At 48.7% G+C, this 16,543-nt stretch overlaps 1 protein-coding gene and 1 non-coding gene across 2 annotated transcripts in view; one reads left to right on the forward strand and one right to left on the reverse strand.

Moving 5' to 3' along the window:
- Positions 1 to 9,904: 9,904 nt before the first annotated feature.
- LOC119471822 lies at positions 9,905 to 10,067 on the forward strand. Its single transcript, XR_005200910.1, has one exon. It is a non-coding gene; the product is annotated as a U1 spliceosomal RNA (small nuclear RNA).
- Positions 10,068 to 10,297: 230 nt separating this feature from the next.
- The window catches only part of EFCAB2 (EF-hand calcium binding domain 2), a 143,465-nt gene continuing 137,219 nt past the window's right edge, over positions 10,298 to 16,543 (reverse strand). The window contains exon 10 of the transcript XR_005200895.1: positions 10,298 to 10,932. The gene's annotated coding sequence lies outside the window, so the exon portion shown is untranslated. The remainder of the gene's footprint in view (positions 10,933 to 16,543) is intronic.

Consider the following 16,543-nt stretch of genomic DNA (forward strand, 5'->3'; position numbering starts at 1 on the left):
GGATGGATGGATGAGATAGATGGATGGGATGGATGGATGGATAGATGGGATGGACGGATGGGATAGATGGATGGATGGGATGGATGGATGGATGGATGGATAAGATGGGTGGATGGATGGGATAGATGGATGGGATAGATGGATGGATGGGATGGATGGATGGGTAGATGGATGGAGAGATGGGACGGATGGATGGGATGGATGGATGGAATGGGATGGATGAGTAGGCACATGGATGGGTGGATGGACAGACGGGTGGATGGGTGGATGGATAGATAGAAGATATATAACCTTGGGGGGAAGAAAGGGAGGGGTCAGGTGAGAGTAACTGGAAAGTAGATGCTCCTGGGTGGGGGCAGTACAGCTCACAGTTTCCTATAAAAAGGCTAAGATGGGCCTGGCACAGTGGCTCACACCTGTAATCCCAGCACTTTGGGAGGCTGAGGCAGGCAGATCACCTGAGGTTAGGAGTTCAAGACCAGCCTGACCAACATAGAGAAACCCCATCTCCACTAAAAATACAAAATTAGCCGGGCGTGGTGGCGCATGCCTGTAATCCCAACTACTTGAGAGGCTGAGGCAGGAGAATTGCTTGAACCCAGGAGGCAGAGATTGCAGTGAGCCGAGATTGCACCATTGCACTCCAGCCTGGGTGACAAGAGAGAAATTCTGTCTCAAAAATTTAAAAAAAGGCTAAGATGGAGCTCAAGCTGTGATCTTTCCTACTACCTTTCTAATACTAAAAAAAAAAAAAAATTATAAGATTTAAATGTAAAGCCTCATTTAAAAACAACAGCAAAGATAGGTGTCAAGAAATTCAAGAGTTACGGTTTCCACAGCAACGTTCACGTGGCCACCCGACTACTACTAAATAAATGAAATTAAGCATTTCTGTCGCCCTTGACATTCAGCCATATGCTAAGCAGTCACTTTATTGGTTTATAATTCCACACAGCCACGTGTGAGGGAGGCAGCCTCCCCACTCCCACAGGAAGGACGAGGACATGAGTCCCAGGAGAATGATTTTCCGCAGAGAATCCCCTGTTGTGGGACTAGGCGGCTAATCTGACTCTGCTTCACGGCAGGCCGCGGGGTGCAATGCCACACACAGGGCTGCAGAGACAGCCGAAGATCAATCATTACTAGATGCCTACTGTGCACCAGGTCCTGCTTCTGAGTTCTTTTCAGGCCCCTCCCAATGAAGACTGCGTCTCAGGCAACTAAAGCAGCAGGGATAAAAACCAGGGGCCTCAATGCTCTGAGAGGGCAAGAACAGGTGGAGAAGGGATAAAGGAAGCACCCACAGCCTCGGTTCCGCTGTGCTCTTGTACGTCCAGCTTCACTGCCTGCACAGACTGTGAACGTGTCCTAAGAGAAAGAAGAAAAAATCCCACTGATGGTTCAGGAGAATGAGGAACAAGGAACAGCCAGGTCCTAGACAGAAGCAGCAGCTGCGCCTTGCACACTTGATTACCTCTGGACAGTTTCGCTTATTTGACAGATGAAAAGGCCCCCAAAGAGGTGAGAGACGTTTACTTGGATAAAACTTTCACTGTAGCGGATCTTAGCAAATCTCAGCTCCCAGAAGAACACAGGTGCACAGACTGTAAACGCAGCCAAAGGCTCTAGGCCACACATTGTGACAAGTGGCCCACAGGCCCCAGAAAGGGAGGCCTGAGGCCGGCACTGGCTCTGGCCTTAGCTCTCATCTTAATGTTCTTTAAGGAGGAATAAAAAGCAATGGATAAAATGCAGGGATGAGGTATATTGAGAGGTGCAGCCAACACCCCTGCAGAAAGTAAAAGTGTGAAAATACAGTCTCAAAAGTATGAGAGGATCAAAAGCACAAAGGCAGGCCAAAGACATCAAACTTCCTACTCAAGGAGACAATGCCCCCGACTCTGCAGGGCAGACATTTAGAAAGCAGTTCTTGGCTGGGTGCAGAGGACCACGCCTGTAATCCCAGCACTTTGGGAGGCCAAAGCAGGAGGATTGCTTGTTGAGACCGGCCTGGGCAACAGAGTGAGGCCCCATCTCTACTCTACACATTTTTTTTTTAATTAGCCATTTGTGGAGTGCCTCTGTCATCCCAGCTACACAGGAGGCTGAGGTGGGAGGATCTCTTGAGCCCAGGAATTCGAGGCTGCAGTGAGCTATGATCGTGCCGCTGTACTGCATCCTGATCAACAGAGTGAGACTGTTTCTTTAAAAAAAAAGAAAAAAAGGTAGCCATAAAAAAGAATGAGATCAGCGGGGTACCGTGGCTCACGCCTGTAATCCCAGCACTTTGGGAGGCCGAGGCAGGTGGATCACCTGAGGTTGAGAGTTCGAGACCAGCCTGGCCAACATGGAGAAACTCCACCTCTACTAAAAATACAAAAAAAATTAACTGGGCATGGTGGTGCATGCCTGTAGTCCCAGCTACTCTAGAGGCTGAGGCAGGAGAATCACTTGAACCCGGAGGCAGAGGTTGCAGCAAGCCAAGATCACGCCGCTGCACTCCAGCCTGGGCAACGGAGTGAGACTCCATGTCACAGAAAAAAGAAAAAGAATGAGATCATGTCCTTTGTGACATGGATGGAGCTGGAAGCCATTATCCTAAGGAACTAAGTCAGAGACAGAAAATCAAACACACATGTTCTCACTTGCAAGTGGAACCTAAGCAAAGAGTAGACATGGACACAAAGATGGAAACAGCAGACACTGGGGGCTCCAAAAGGGGTGGGCAGGTATTTGAAGGCAGCAAAGGTTGAAAAATTCCATCAGGTGCAATATTCACTCTCTGGGTAATGGTACACTAGAAGGCCAGCATACAATATACCCATGTAACAAGCATGCCTATGTACCCCCTCGATTAGAAATAAAATTAAATTTCAATAAATCAATCAATAAATGAAGCAGTTCTCCCCAAAGACAGGCAAGAGATAACAGATTCAGAATTCATGGAAACTTTTGCTACACTAAGGCCACTTGCTACAGGAAGCACTTCTCACTCAGTCCCACTCATCCGTGACAATCTGCTCAGCCCCTCCGGGAGTACAGTCTGATCTTCCCAGTCTCCCTGATCACTGAAAACATAGCTATGCACATGCTATCCATGTGTGTTTTTATTTGCCCTCTTTTATCTCTTAAAACGATTACTCCCAAAGAGTTCTAAAGCCACTTTGCAAAGCTAAGGTGCCTAATGATTGTTAATTACAGAACTCTGATTCGGCATTTGAGACGTCGATTTAAGGGTTCAAAATATATGCATTATAACCATTCGACTCTAAGTTTCTTGAGGCTGGTAGCCAGGCCCTTTTTCTTTGTGTACCTAACACTCAGCACAGCACTGGTGTGGCTCTGGTTACTGGTATATGGAGGAACTCAGTGTGTATCATGAATCTAGTGCTTTGCTTTCATGTGAAATAGCTCAGTTGAAACTTTTTATTTTTTTGAGATAGAGTCTCACTGTGTGGCCCAGGCTGGAGTGCAGTGGCACCATCTCAGCTCACTGTGACCTCCGCCAACCAGGTTCAAGCGATTCTCCTACCTCAGCCTCCCAAGTAACTGGAACTACAGGCACATGCCACCACGCCCGGCTAATTTTTGTATTTTTAGTAGAGATGAGGTTTTGCCACGTTGGCCAGGATGGTCTCAAACTCCTGACCTCACATGGTCCATCCACCTTGGCCTCCCAAAGTGCTGGGATTACAGACGTGAGCCACCACACCCATCATGAAACTTAATCTAAAATATTGCATTCTGTTCTGAATATCTTATTGCCTGAAAGAGAAATGTAGTGTATGATCATAGTAGTTAAAGAACTTGGAAGGGATGGCTTCAAAGTGAAGACTGAAGCAACTAGAATATGTATAAAATCTAAAAATAACCGTGGCAAAACAAGACTGTTTTCCGTAAGTCCATGTCTAGGGGTGAGAACAAAGACAGAAACATCCCTAGTTTCAAAGGTTTCAAATGAGTGATAAATTTAAATTCAAGTTAAGAAAGCGTAGGCAAGCTTTCAGGGTGAAAACAATGACTGTAAAATCTAGCAGACTGTGAAGTCATCTTCCTTAGTTCCTGGAGGCAGGCCCATCACTGGTGACATTTAAATGACACCTGGAAGATTCTCCAGTGCAATATTCACATCTCTGCCAGCATAGAGCATTACGCTTGAACAGTTAGGCTTTCAGAGTAATTTATACTAAGTGATTAGGATTTTCCCCGTATTCTTCTCTGGATAAAGTTAACATCGTTATTTCATTTAGAACCATGAGAAGCCCCAAAGTACAGAAAGGCTAAATGACGTGCCCAACACCACAAAGGAACTGAATGTGGTGGCCGGGCCCTGGGGTTCACGCCTGCGATCCCAGCACTTTGGGAGGCCGAGGCGGACAAATCACAAGATCAGGAGTTTGAGACCAGCCTGGCCAACATGGTGAAACCCCGTCTCTACTAAAAATACAAAAATTAGCCGAGTGTGGAGGCACGCGCCTGTAATCCCAGCTACTCAGGAGGCTGAGGCAGGAGAATTGCTTGAACCCGGGAGATGGAGGCTGCAGTGAGTCAAGATCGCACCACTGCACCCCAGCCTGGGTGACAGAGTGAGACTGTCTCAAAAAAAGAGAAGTTAACGTGGCAAGGAAAGGGTTAGAATGTGAAGTTGCAAACTACACTTCCCTCCACTTACCCCTCTCCATGCCACAGTGAGCAAGTGACTTTGCTGCTGAGGATTCCCTGACCCAGAGCGGCATACTTCTTGATACCTGCTCATGGCTTGTTTTGACCTCCCAAGCATTACCTTCAGGTCATCTGTATTTTTATGTTATTGACAAATTTACGTAGACGTTTAAAACCTGTCCTTCATGTATGCTCGTGTAGCTGAGATACCCCAAACTGGTGTTTCTACTCCTTTGTGGGGGAGGGGAATGCAATCTAATGTTTAGAAGCTCAGGCTCCACAGTCAGAAAACCTGGGTTCAAATTGTGGCCCCTCAGCCTTCTAACTATGCAAGATACTTAGCCTCCACTTTCTTTCCTCATCTATAAAATGAGGATAAAGGCTGGGCGCAGTGGCTCACACCTATAATCCCAGCACTTTGGGAGTCTGAGGCAGGTGGATCACCTGAGGTCAGGAGTTCGAGACCAGCCTGGCCAACATGGCAAAACCCCATCTCTACTAAAAATAGAAAAATTAGTTGGGCATGGTGGCACACGCCTGTAGTCCCAGCTACTTGGGAGGCTGGGGCAGGAGAATCGCTTGAACCTGGGTGGAGGTTGCAGTGAGCCGAGATCATGACACTGCATGCCAGCCTGAGTGACAGAGTGATGCTCTGTCTCAAAATAAGATGAATACTACTACTTGCCTCATGAAGACTAAATTCGGTAATTTATATGAAAGGCTTACAGTACTGGACACATAGTATAGCTCAATACGCTGACGCTATAATTGTTACCTTTTGGTAATTTGAGGTAGACATTCTCACCACATGTGAACCCTGAAATCTGACGGACCTCAATCCTTGAAATCTGTCTGCATCATTGATCTCTTTCTTGGAGAGTCTCTTTCTACCAAAAGGGGTAACCGGGGGGACAGCAAGAAGAGAACACAGGGTGGGCATTTTCTGCCTCTGTTGGGTGGTCAGCTGGTTCTCCACCCTGGTGTGCCACCTCTGTATTAGGGAGAGGAAAGCCTAGGGATTGCATTTCCCAGGATGCCAACTGGGAGCATTCCAGCTTAGACTGGGCCACTGAGAGGCACTTGGGTGATATTTGGAAGATGAAGAGATGCAAGCCAGCTTGCTGTCCGCCCCTTCAACAGTGCCGAACACAGCAAGCATGTGTTTGCCTTGGCATCTGAGCATTTCCCACTTTGGTACTGCAGGCAAATGTGACCCTGGCAATAGTTTCTGCAGGTTATGAAACTTCTTGTTTTTCCTGTAGCTGGTGAGCAATGAATGGCTTTCCTGAACCTTTGCACCTCTACCATTCCAGTGATTTTGTAAACCCTAATTCCTAGATCCCTAAATCTCTTCTTGCTTGGAAAAAGAACAAAACTGGAGGAGTCATATTATCTAACTTCAAATTATACTACAGAGCTATAGTAACCAAAACAGCATGGTACTGGGATAAAAAAGAACACATAGACCAATGGAACAAAGCAGAGAACCCAGAAGCAAATCTACACACCTACAGTGGACTCATTTTTGACAAAGGTGTCAAGAACATACACTGGGGAAAAGACAGTCTCTTCAATAGATGGTGCTGGGAAAACTGGATATCCATATGCAGAAGAATGAAACTAGACCCCTATCTCTCACCATATACAAAAATCAAGTTGAAATAGATTAAAGAGTTAAGACCTCAAACTGTTACAGGAAAGGAATCTTGATCCAGACCCCAAGAGAGGGTTCTTGGATTTCGTGCAAGAAAGAATTCAGGGTGAGTCCGTAAAGTGAAAGCAAGTTTATTAAGAAAGCGAAGAAATAAAAGAATGGCTCCTCCACAGACAGAGCAGCCCCGAGGGCTGCTGGTTGCCCATTTTTATGATTATTTCTTGATGATATGCTAAACAAGGGGTGGGTTATTCATGCCTCCCCTTTTTAAACCATACAGGGTAACTTCCTGACGTTGCCATGGCATTTGTAAACTGTCATTGTGCTGGCGGGAGTGTAGCCGTGAGGATGCCCAGAGGTCACTCTCGTGGCCATCTTGGTTTTGGTGGGTTTGGGCTGGCTTTTCTACTGCCACCTGTTTTATCAGCAAGGTCTTTATGACCTGTATCTTGTGCTGACCTCCTATGTCATTCTGTGACTTGGAATGCCTTAACCATCTGGGAATGCAGCCCAGTACGTCTCAGCTTCAGGTTACCCAGCTCCTTTTAAGATAGAGCTGCTCTGCTTCAAATGCCTCTGACAAAACTAAGAAACTGCTACAAGAAAACATTGGGGAAGATCTCCAGGACATTGGTCTGAGCAAAAATGTTTTGAGCAATACCCCACAAGCACAGGCAAACAAAGCAAAAATGGACAAATGGGATCACGTCACGCAAAAAAGCTCCTGCACAGCAAAGGAAACAATCAACAGAGATGGGACAACCCACAGAATGGGAGAAAATGTTTACAAACTACCCATCTGGCAAGGGATTAATAACCAGAATATATAAGGAGCTCAAACAACTCCATAGGAAAAAGTATAATAATCTGATCGAAAAATGGGCAAAAGATTTGAACAGACATTTCTCAAAGGAAGACATAAAAATGGCAAACAGGCAGATGAAAAGATGCTCAATGTCATGATCATCAGAGAAATGCAAATCAAAACTGCAATGAGACACGATGTCACCCCAGTTAAAACGGCTTCCATCCAAAACACAGGCACAAATGCTGGTGAGAAGGTGGAGAAAAGGGAACCCTGCACACTGTTGATGGGAATGTAAACTAGTACAACCCCTACGGAGAACAGTTTGGAGGTTCCTCAAAAAACTAAAAATTGAGCTACCGTGTGATCCAGCAATCCCATGGCTGAGTAAATGCTCACAAGAAAGGAACTCAGCATATCGAAGGGATGTCTGCACTGCTGTGTTTGTTGCAGCACTGTTTATAATAGCCAAAATTAAGGGTTCATGAACAGACGAATGGATAAAGAAAATATAGTAGATATGCACAATGGAGTACTATTCAGCCATGAAAAAGAATGAGATCCTGTCATTTGCAATAACATGGATGGAACTGGAGATCACTATATTTAGTGAAATAAGCCAGGCTCAGAAACACAAACATCACGTATTCTCAAGTTAAAGTACAGGTATTGATCGACTTACCACCTATGCAACTTACGACCATTCGACTTTACGACCACAATCGCTAGCCACGACTGCTCCGCGTCTGGCAGTGCAAACGTTGCCCAGCTGGGCATACGACACTGCGGACCAGCTTCCGGCAGCACTACCATCTCTGCGTGTACCATTTCAATTGTACATATAGCCTACTCAACTTACGACCAAATCGTGTTATGTCCGGTCCACGGTTCCCGACCGTGGTCGTAGGTCGAGCACTAGCTGTAATAGAACCCACAGACATGGAGAGTAGAAGAATGGTTGCCAAAGGCTGGGAAGGGGAGTGAGGGGGTGGGGATGGTCACGGGTTAAAAAAATAGTCAGAAGAAGCCCTGCTATTTGACAGCACAACAGGGTGACTATAGTCAATAATAACTGACTGGTTTTTTTTGAGGAGTCTTGCTCTGTCGCCAGGCTGGAGTGCAGTGGCACGATCTCGGCTCACTGCAACCTCTGCCTCCTGGTAAAGCGATTCTTCTGCCTCAGCCTCCTAAGTAGTTGGGACTACAGGCACCTGCCACCATGCCTGGCTAGTTTTTTATATTTTTAGTAGAGAAGGAGTTTTACCATGTTGGCCAGAGTGGTCTCAATCTCCTGACTGATCCCCCCGCCTCAGTCTCTGAAAGTGCTGGGGTTACAGGCGTGAGCCGCCACGCCTGGCCTTAACTGTACATTTTTAAATAACTTAAAGAGAGTAACTGGGTTGTTTGTAACTCAGAGGACAAATGCCTGAGGGGATGGACATCCCATTCTCTGTGATGTGCTCATGTCACATCGCATTCCTCTACCAAACATCTCAGGTACCCCATCAGTATAGATACATACTGTGTACCTACAAAAATTAAAAAGAAAAACCACACAGAAGAATCTCTCTTGCTTGAAATCCCTGGAGTGGCTTCTGTCTTTCTGATGGATTCATTGCCTGAAGAAACAGAAGTCCCATCATACCCATTCAACAACTATACTGAGTGCCGAAGAGCAAGGCACTGCTCTGGGTATTAGAATACAGCAGCAAACCAAACAGAAAGAGACCTGCCCTCCTGGAACTTACATTCTGGTGGAAATAAATGAATAAACGAACAAATAGGAATTGATAAGGGCAGGGCAAGTAGAATAGATACTGGGGGGGGGGGCAAGGGGTATCCTTATTTCCTAGGGTATTTGGGGAAGGTTCATTGCTAAGATGAAATCTGAGCTGGGACCTGAGGGAGGTGAGAGCCCGGGGCAGGAGGATGTGTGGACAGAGCAGAGGGGATGCCGGGAACAAAGGCCCCGAGGCGGGAGCGCCCTCAGCGTGGTGGCTACGTGAGGAACAGCATAGTCAACCCGCCACGGTGGCTGCATGGTCAGAGGAGAGCAGTAAGCGGTGACGGCAGAGGGACACTCAGAGCCAGCCTGGACAGCCCCGGGGGCATGGTAAGGGCTTGGCTTTTACTCCAGGTAAGAGGCCACATGGAGGCTTCTGAGCAGAGCAGTGACACATCTGATTAGTCAGATCACCATGACTACATGCTGGGAACAGAGTTACAGTGCCCAGGGCAGAAGAAAGACCAGGAAGGACATCGTTGCAATAATCTAGGTGACACTGACAGCCTGGACCAGGCCAGTAGTCATGGAGGAGGAGTGCTGGAGACAGATGACATAGACAGAGATGATACAGATGGATGGATGGATAGATATAGATGATAGAGATAAATAAATCTTGTGTGGGTTTTTTGTGGTTTTTTTTTGAGAGTCTCTCTCTGTCACCCAGGCTGGAGTGCAGTGGTGCAATCTCAGCTCACTACAACCTCTGCCTCCCGGGTTCAAGTGATTCTCCTGCCTCAGCCTCCCAAGTGGCTGGGACTACAGGTGCACACCACCACACCTGACTAATTTGTGTGTGTGTGTGTGTGTGTGTGTGTGTGTGTGTGTGTGTGTGTATTTTTAGTAGAGACAGGGTTTCAACATGTTAGCCAGGCTGGTCCTGAACTCCTGACCTACTGATCCGCCTGCCTCAGCCTCCCAAAGGGCTGGAATTACAGGCATGAGCCACTGCACCGGGTCTGTGGGTGTACTGTTTAAATTGTGATAAAGTACATATAACACACTTTCCTGGTAGCGGAGATACGCTGATCATGAAGATGGTTTTCCCAGGGTGAGGCTCACCCACTGCACTGCAAGTGTGCTGACCCCTGCGATTTCCCCAGATGCAGGAAACACAACTGCATACTTCGTGGTAGAGGGGACTTCGTTCATGCTTCCCCTGTGTCACTCTTTGTCCAATGAGCGGTCACAACTTGAAGTTGGTGGTCTTTATTGTACAATGTATTTATTACCAAAAAAGCATATAACAAAATGTAGCATCCTAAGCACTTCCAGTGTGCACTTGAGTGGTACTACATACCTTCACGCGGTCTGCGCCCACCGCTCCATCCACCTCCAGAACTCACTTCATCCTGCAGAGCTGAAACCTTGCACCCCTGGAGCAGTAGCCCTCCCATCTTCTCCTCCCCAGAGCCCCTGGCACCCACGTTCTAAATCCCGTCTCTGTGAATCTGACTCCCCTAGGTACTTCGGATAAGTGGAACCATAGAGTCTTTGTCCTTTGGGGACTGTCTTATGCCATTCACATCAAGTCCTCAAGGTTCATCCAGGCTGGCAGGTCGTATTTTGAAGGTAGGATTTGGCGCATTGGATGAGGAGGGAGAAGGAGAAAGAAGGGAGGCAAGGATGATTTCAAGGCTTGGGGCCTGGGCAGGGAATGCTCACCAGGAAGTGGTGCTAATACAAGAGTCCGTGGGATGCCCAGCTTCCCGCCTCTTCTGTCTCTGCCACGCCCACACCACCGCCCCTGCTCTCAGTGGGCAGAAGAGTCTTCAGGCCTTGCTGCAGCTCACATGTCCACAAGGGATGCTAAAACATGTACATCTTTCCGTCACCCAAATGAAGGCAATGAGGGAGCCGTGGATATTCATCCTCCCCTCTGCCCCTGTCAGTAACACAGAAGGCAACTGAGGGAGGATGTCAGAGAACAGATGAGCGTCTCAAGCATGATGCGTGCACCTCGAGATCAGCAGAGCAGTAGGAACTCCTGTGAGGTGAGGCTGAGACAGTCACACACATCATCTCCAGCTAAACAGGGAGTGAACATCCAGCTGGAAAAGCGTCTCACGCACCCAGCGCCCCCGCCCCGCACAGTGCAGTCCCCGCCTCTTCCTTCCTCTTCCCACAGCCATCGCCCTTGATCAGCCTCAGTGCCGCATAACTGGGGTGATGGCAGTAGTGTCCCATGGAACTTGTCCCATCCCCATTCACTCTTTATTTATTTATTTATTTTTTGATGTGGAGTCTCACTCTGTCATCCAGGCTGGAGTGCAGTGGCATGATCTCAGCTCACTGCAGCCTCCGCCTCCCACGTTCATGAGATTCTCCTGCCTTGGCCTCCCAGGGAGCTAGGATTACAAGTACACACCATCGTGCCCGTCTAATTTTTGTATTTTTAGTAGAGACAGGGTTTCACCATGTTGGCCAGGCTGGTCTCGAACTCCTGACCTCAGGTGATCTGCACGCCTCAGCCTCCCAAAGTGCTGGGATTACAGGCGAGACACTGCACCCCGGCCTCTGTTAAGTCTTACCAGGAGCTGCAGATGAATCTTTCCTGGGGCGCAGCTTAGCGGGCCATTCCCTGCTCAGAGCTTTAACTGTTCTCATTGTCTAGGGCATCAGTTCCAGGGTAGGAGGGATGCCCAGGGGCACATGAGGTGTTTTGGAGGAGCTCTCTCCAACTACATCCAGCCCCTGGAGATTCTCGGTGAGCTGGACCTTCTCTCCCAAAATCAGAACCATGGGTCTGCAGCACTGACTCTGCACGGCCTTCAAGGGCCCCTGGAGCCAGCCCCAACATACCTACTGTGCTTAATCTCCACAGCTCCTGTCTACAGACTAGAACTTCCAACCAAACTGAACTGCTAATTACTCCCTGGTGAGCTCGCCCCCGCCCACCTCTGTGTCTGCCTTCACCTAGAATGGCCTCCCTTTTCTCACCACATACTCATTCAGATCCTTCCTCCTACAGTGCCCAGCTCCAATGCGACCTCCTCCAGGAAGCCCTCTCTGATATCTCCAACAGGGTGCACTATCTTCTTCCCCAAATCCCCACAGCCAACTCGTGTGGGCTCCTTTCTTGATTTCCTATAAAATCCTTCCCTCCTATCAGACCAGGAACCCTCTGAGGATGCCATTCTGCCGTGTCCCTCTTGGTTCCACTCACAGGGACTGACACGTGTCTTTTAGGCCTCAGAGTTTGTTAAATCAACAAAAAAATGGGACAATTATTTATTTTAGTCAAATATTCAACTTAAACATCATTCAGCGTGGGCACTCCTGAAAATATCAGAATCATCTTGGCCCCCTCGCTGTCTGCTGTTTGCCTGCTGCATGGTACAGCTACTCACACACACACTGCGCGTCAGCCAGATGACCACGGAAAAGCACATCCCCGCGTCTGTTGTGCGTTTCCACTCACTTTCGGGTTCTCGATTGCCCTGTGTTTCCTCTTTCATATGTTCTCATTGACCCATTCATTTTCCTTTTTTTTGCAAAACAAAACAGAAAGCAAGAAAAGAACTCTACATTTTATCCAATAGTCCTAAGAAATTTTCCCTGTAGAGAATGGCGTTTAAGTCAAAACAAGGGTTGAATACGGGCACCCAATCAGTTCATCACTTAGGGCTGCAGTAAGAAATGCCAAAGGCCAGTGTGGTGGCTCACGCCTATAATCCCAACACTTTGGGACGCCAAGGCGGGAGGATCACGAGGTCAGGAGTTCAAGATCACCCTGGCCAACATGGTGAAACACTGTCTCTACTAAAAATACTGTACAACAATTAGCTGGCCATGGTGACACACACCTGTAATCCCAGCTACATAGGAGGCTGAGGCAGGAAAATCGTTTGAACCCAGGAGGAGGAGGCTGCAGTGAGCCGAGATTGCACCGCTGCACTCCAGCCTGGGCAACAGAGCAAGATTCCATCTCAAAAAAAAAAAAAAAAAAACTCAAAAAAAAAAAAAAAGAAAGAAAGAAATGCCACAGACTGGGTGGCTTCAACAACAAACATTTGTCCCCCGCAGTCGAGGCTGGACACCCACCATCAAGACGCTAGCACGGTCAGTTCTGGTGAGAACCTGCTTCTGGGTTGAAGACCATGACCTTTTCCCCATATCCTCACATGGTGGAAAGAGCTAGCTGGGTCTCCAGCCTCTTCTTATAAAGGCACTAATCCCATCCATGAGGGCTCCACTCTCACAGCCTACCCACCTCCCAAAGGCCCCACCTCCAAATACTGTCAGTGGAATTAGGAGTTCAGCATAGGAATTCCGGGGGGGCACATTCAGTCCATGGGCCCCCTGTACCTGTGAATGTGATCTGACTTGGAAACTGGGTTTTGTAGATGAAATTAAGTTGAGGATCTCGAGTTAAGATCATCCTGGACTTAGGGTGGGCCCTAACTCCAGTGACCAGTGTCCTTAAGAGAAAGAAGGGGGAGACTGGAGATGCACAGACACCGAGGAGACATGCGGGAGGAAAGGTCCATGAAGGCAGAGGCAGGGACTGGAGGGACGCCGCTGGAGTGACACTGCTCCAAGCCGAGGAACGCCAGGGCCAGCACTAGCTGGAGAGGGGCGATGGGGGCGGGATGAGGAATCCTTACCTAGGACCTAGGGGAGAGCACGGCACTGCTGCCACCTGGATGTTGGATCTGTCTTGAGCCATCACATTTATGGCAACTCATCCTGGCAGCCTTGGGGAACGAATGCATTAACCCACTGCGTCCGTGACCAAAATAATACCCTGACTCGTGTCCTGAGGCAGCCTCCTGCCTATTAGACCCTACCTCTCATTCCTTTTTTATTTTTATTTATTTGTTTGAGGCAGGGTCTCACTCTGTTGCTCAGCCTAGAGTGCAGTGGTGTGATCATGGCTCACTACAGCCTTGACCTCGGGGGCTCACGCGATCCTCCCATCTCAGCCTCTCAAGTAGCTGGAACTACAGGTGCGTGCCACCCTGCTCAGCTACTTTTTGTCTTTTTTTTTTGTAAAGACAGGGTTTCACCATGTTGCCCATGCTGGTCTCAAACTCCTGGGTTCAAGCGATCCTCCTGCCTCAGCCTCCCAAAGCACCGGGATTACAGGTGTAAGCCCCTGAGCCCGGCCTCTCCTTCCTTTTCATCCTCCCCCTCCCCTCTCTTCCTGGGCTTTCCTCCCTCAGGCCTGCTGCGTTTCGTCCCTTCCATTTTCTTTCTGCTTCTTTTTCCCAGCTGCTCCCTCATCATGCCGGGGGACTCCTGGGCTCCGTGCCACGCCCCTGGAAGTCCCCCATCATGAATGCAGGATTCATGCCTCATACTTCACCGTGGGAGAGCAGAAACCTCTCACTTGAAGCAAAAGGCACTGAAAATAAGCACATAGCTATGCACCTGTCACTACCGCGTCCCAGCGGGCTTCCACCTCACCCCCAGCCCCACCATCTTCTTGCTCGTTCAGGTCACTGTGTCCTCTGACACCCAGTCATCGTCATCATTTCCTACATGCATTTCTGTTGGTCTTCTGAGAATTCTGATTTTCCAAAGTAGAAAGGGCACATCATCTTTCCAGAGCCTGGATGGTGCAGGCACTGACGTGCTGGGGGAGGCCACAGTGTGACACGGACGTGGGGGAAGGGGAAAGTGTGTCACCCCACTTTCTACCAACCTTCAGCAGCGGGGACTGAGCAGAGGTGACAGAACCTGGGAGGAAGAAGAGATTTCCAGTTACCTCCTTCCTGGTCCCTTCATTGGAGCCTGTTACTCCTCTGCTGCTGGGGCCTCTGTGTTTCTCCCAGAGCCAGGAAAGAGCTTAGTGAATAAAGAACGAGGTGTCCTAGCAGTGCATGGAAGATGTCCATGACAGTGAATGTGAAGAAGGGTCCTGGAGAATGTCCACGGCAGCCCTGCAGGAGAATGTCCATGGTAGCCCCAAGGTAGAATGTCCACGGCAGCCCCGTGGGAGAATGTCCATATCAGCCCTGCAGAAGAATGTCCACACAGTCCTGAGGGAGAATGTCCATGCAGGCCCTACAGCCTGGTGGGCTCTGCAGTCAGCCCCCAAAACCATTCATCAGTCACCTTTGGAATTGCATGTGCAAAGCCCTCTTTTTGTGTCCTTTGAATTTTTTTTATGAGGCTGGGCGCATGACTCAGGCCTGTATTCCCAGCACTTTGGGAGGCCGAGGAGGGAGAATCACTTGAGCCCAGGAGGTCAAGGCTGCAATGGGCTATGATCATACCACTGCACTCCAGCCTGGGTGACAGAGGGAGACCCCATCTCTACAAAAATTTAAAAATTAAAAAAAAAAAAACTTTATTAAAGAAATACATGTGCAAATAATATCCAAAGGCTTATTTTCAAAAGTCCCCTGTCCCAGCTGACCCCCACACCTGTCCTCCTCCCTTCTGAGGCCACCAGTTTGAGCTTTTTGAGGTATTCACCTCTGCTTTTCTAAATGCGCTTGCTCTGCTCTTTCTTGACGGATCCATCTGAGACATCAGCTCTTTGCCCTGTGCTGTGGTGCATCAGCTGAGCTCTTACCCACCACACTCCCTGTTCCTCCTCCTCCCAACAAGACACTAATACAAATAGGAAGGGGCTCTTATTTCTGGGGCTCTCACTAGGCATCAGGCACTGTCACATTCTGACAGGGCTCCACACTCCCTCCCTCTGGTTCCTCCCTCGAAGTCACCTTCACAGGGTCTGTCCCTCTCCACGCCCTCTGAAGGACGGGGCACCCGGGCTCAGTCCTCCGACCTCTCTTCTCTCCCTGCCAGCCCTTGGTGGTCTCACCAGTCTCGTGGTTCTGCATAGCCTGCCTGTGCTGACGGCTCCAAGCCCCACCTCCAGCCCTGACCCCAGGCCTGCAGAAGACAGAAGCAGCATGGCGTCCTGCGGTCAGGATGGGGCTGGCAGATGGAAGTCCTCGTCTACAGCTGGCCCTGCCACCTCCCAGGAGTGTGGCCTGTTCACTTCTCCAACTCTAAATAAACATTCTGCCTTCTCTGCACAAACGCTCTTTCTGCCCTGTGGATTTACTATGAGAATCAAGTCACGGTGAGGGTTTTGTAAGTGTAAAAGCCTTACTTTAGTGGAAATGGTTGTTACTTCTTTTTGATTTTCAAGAGGAGCTCTTGCTCTGCAGCCCAAAGCTGGTGCGCGGCTGTGCTCATGCAGCCGAACTCCTGGGCTCCAGGGATCCTCCTGCCTCATCCTTCCAAGTACAGAGTATGGGTGTGTGCCACTACCCCTGGCTAAATTGGCTAAATTTTTTTTTTAAGTTTTTGGTAGAGACAAGGTCTTGCCTCGTTACCCAGGCTGGTCTCAAACTCCTGGCCTCAATGATCTTTTCACCTCAGCCTCCCGAAGTGCTAAGATGACACACAGGAGCCACCGTGCTCAGCCTGTTATTCTTTCTTTTCGTACTCCTCCACACTTCCTTTCTTCTCTCTTCATCTTTACCGTTCGGTCCTTTGCGATCAGCATTTACTTCACAGCCGTTTATTGAGCAGCTACTATGTGGCAGGCACTGTGGGAGATGCACGCAGGGCTCTTGCTTGCACGGGGTTACAGCCTCACTTCCCAAAGGCCCTGGGTGTGCCTTGGTCTTTGTTTTCCTCTCCACTTTGTTTTTCTAATTTTTTTTTTTTTTTTTTT

Source organism: Cebus imitator, unplaced genomic scaffold, assembly GCF_001604975.1.
Source record: "Cebus imitator isolate Cc_AM_T3 unplaced genomic scaffold, Cebus_imitator-1.0 Scaffold75, whole genome shotgun sequence".
In the NCBI taxonomy this organism is placed as follows: domain Eukaryota; kingdom Metazoa; phylum Chordata; class Mammalia; order Primates; family Cebidae; genus Cebus; species Cebus imitator.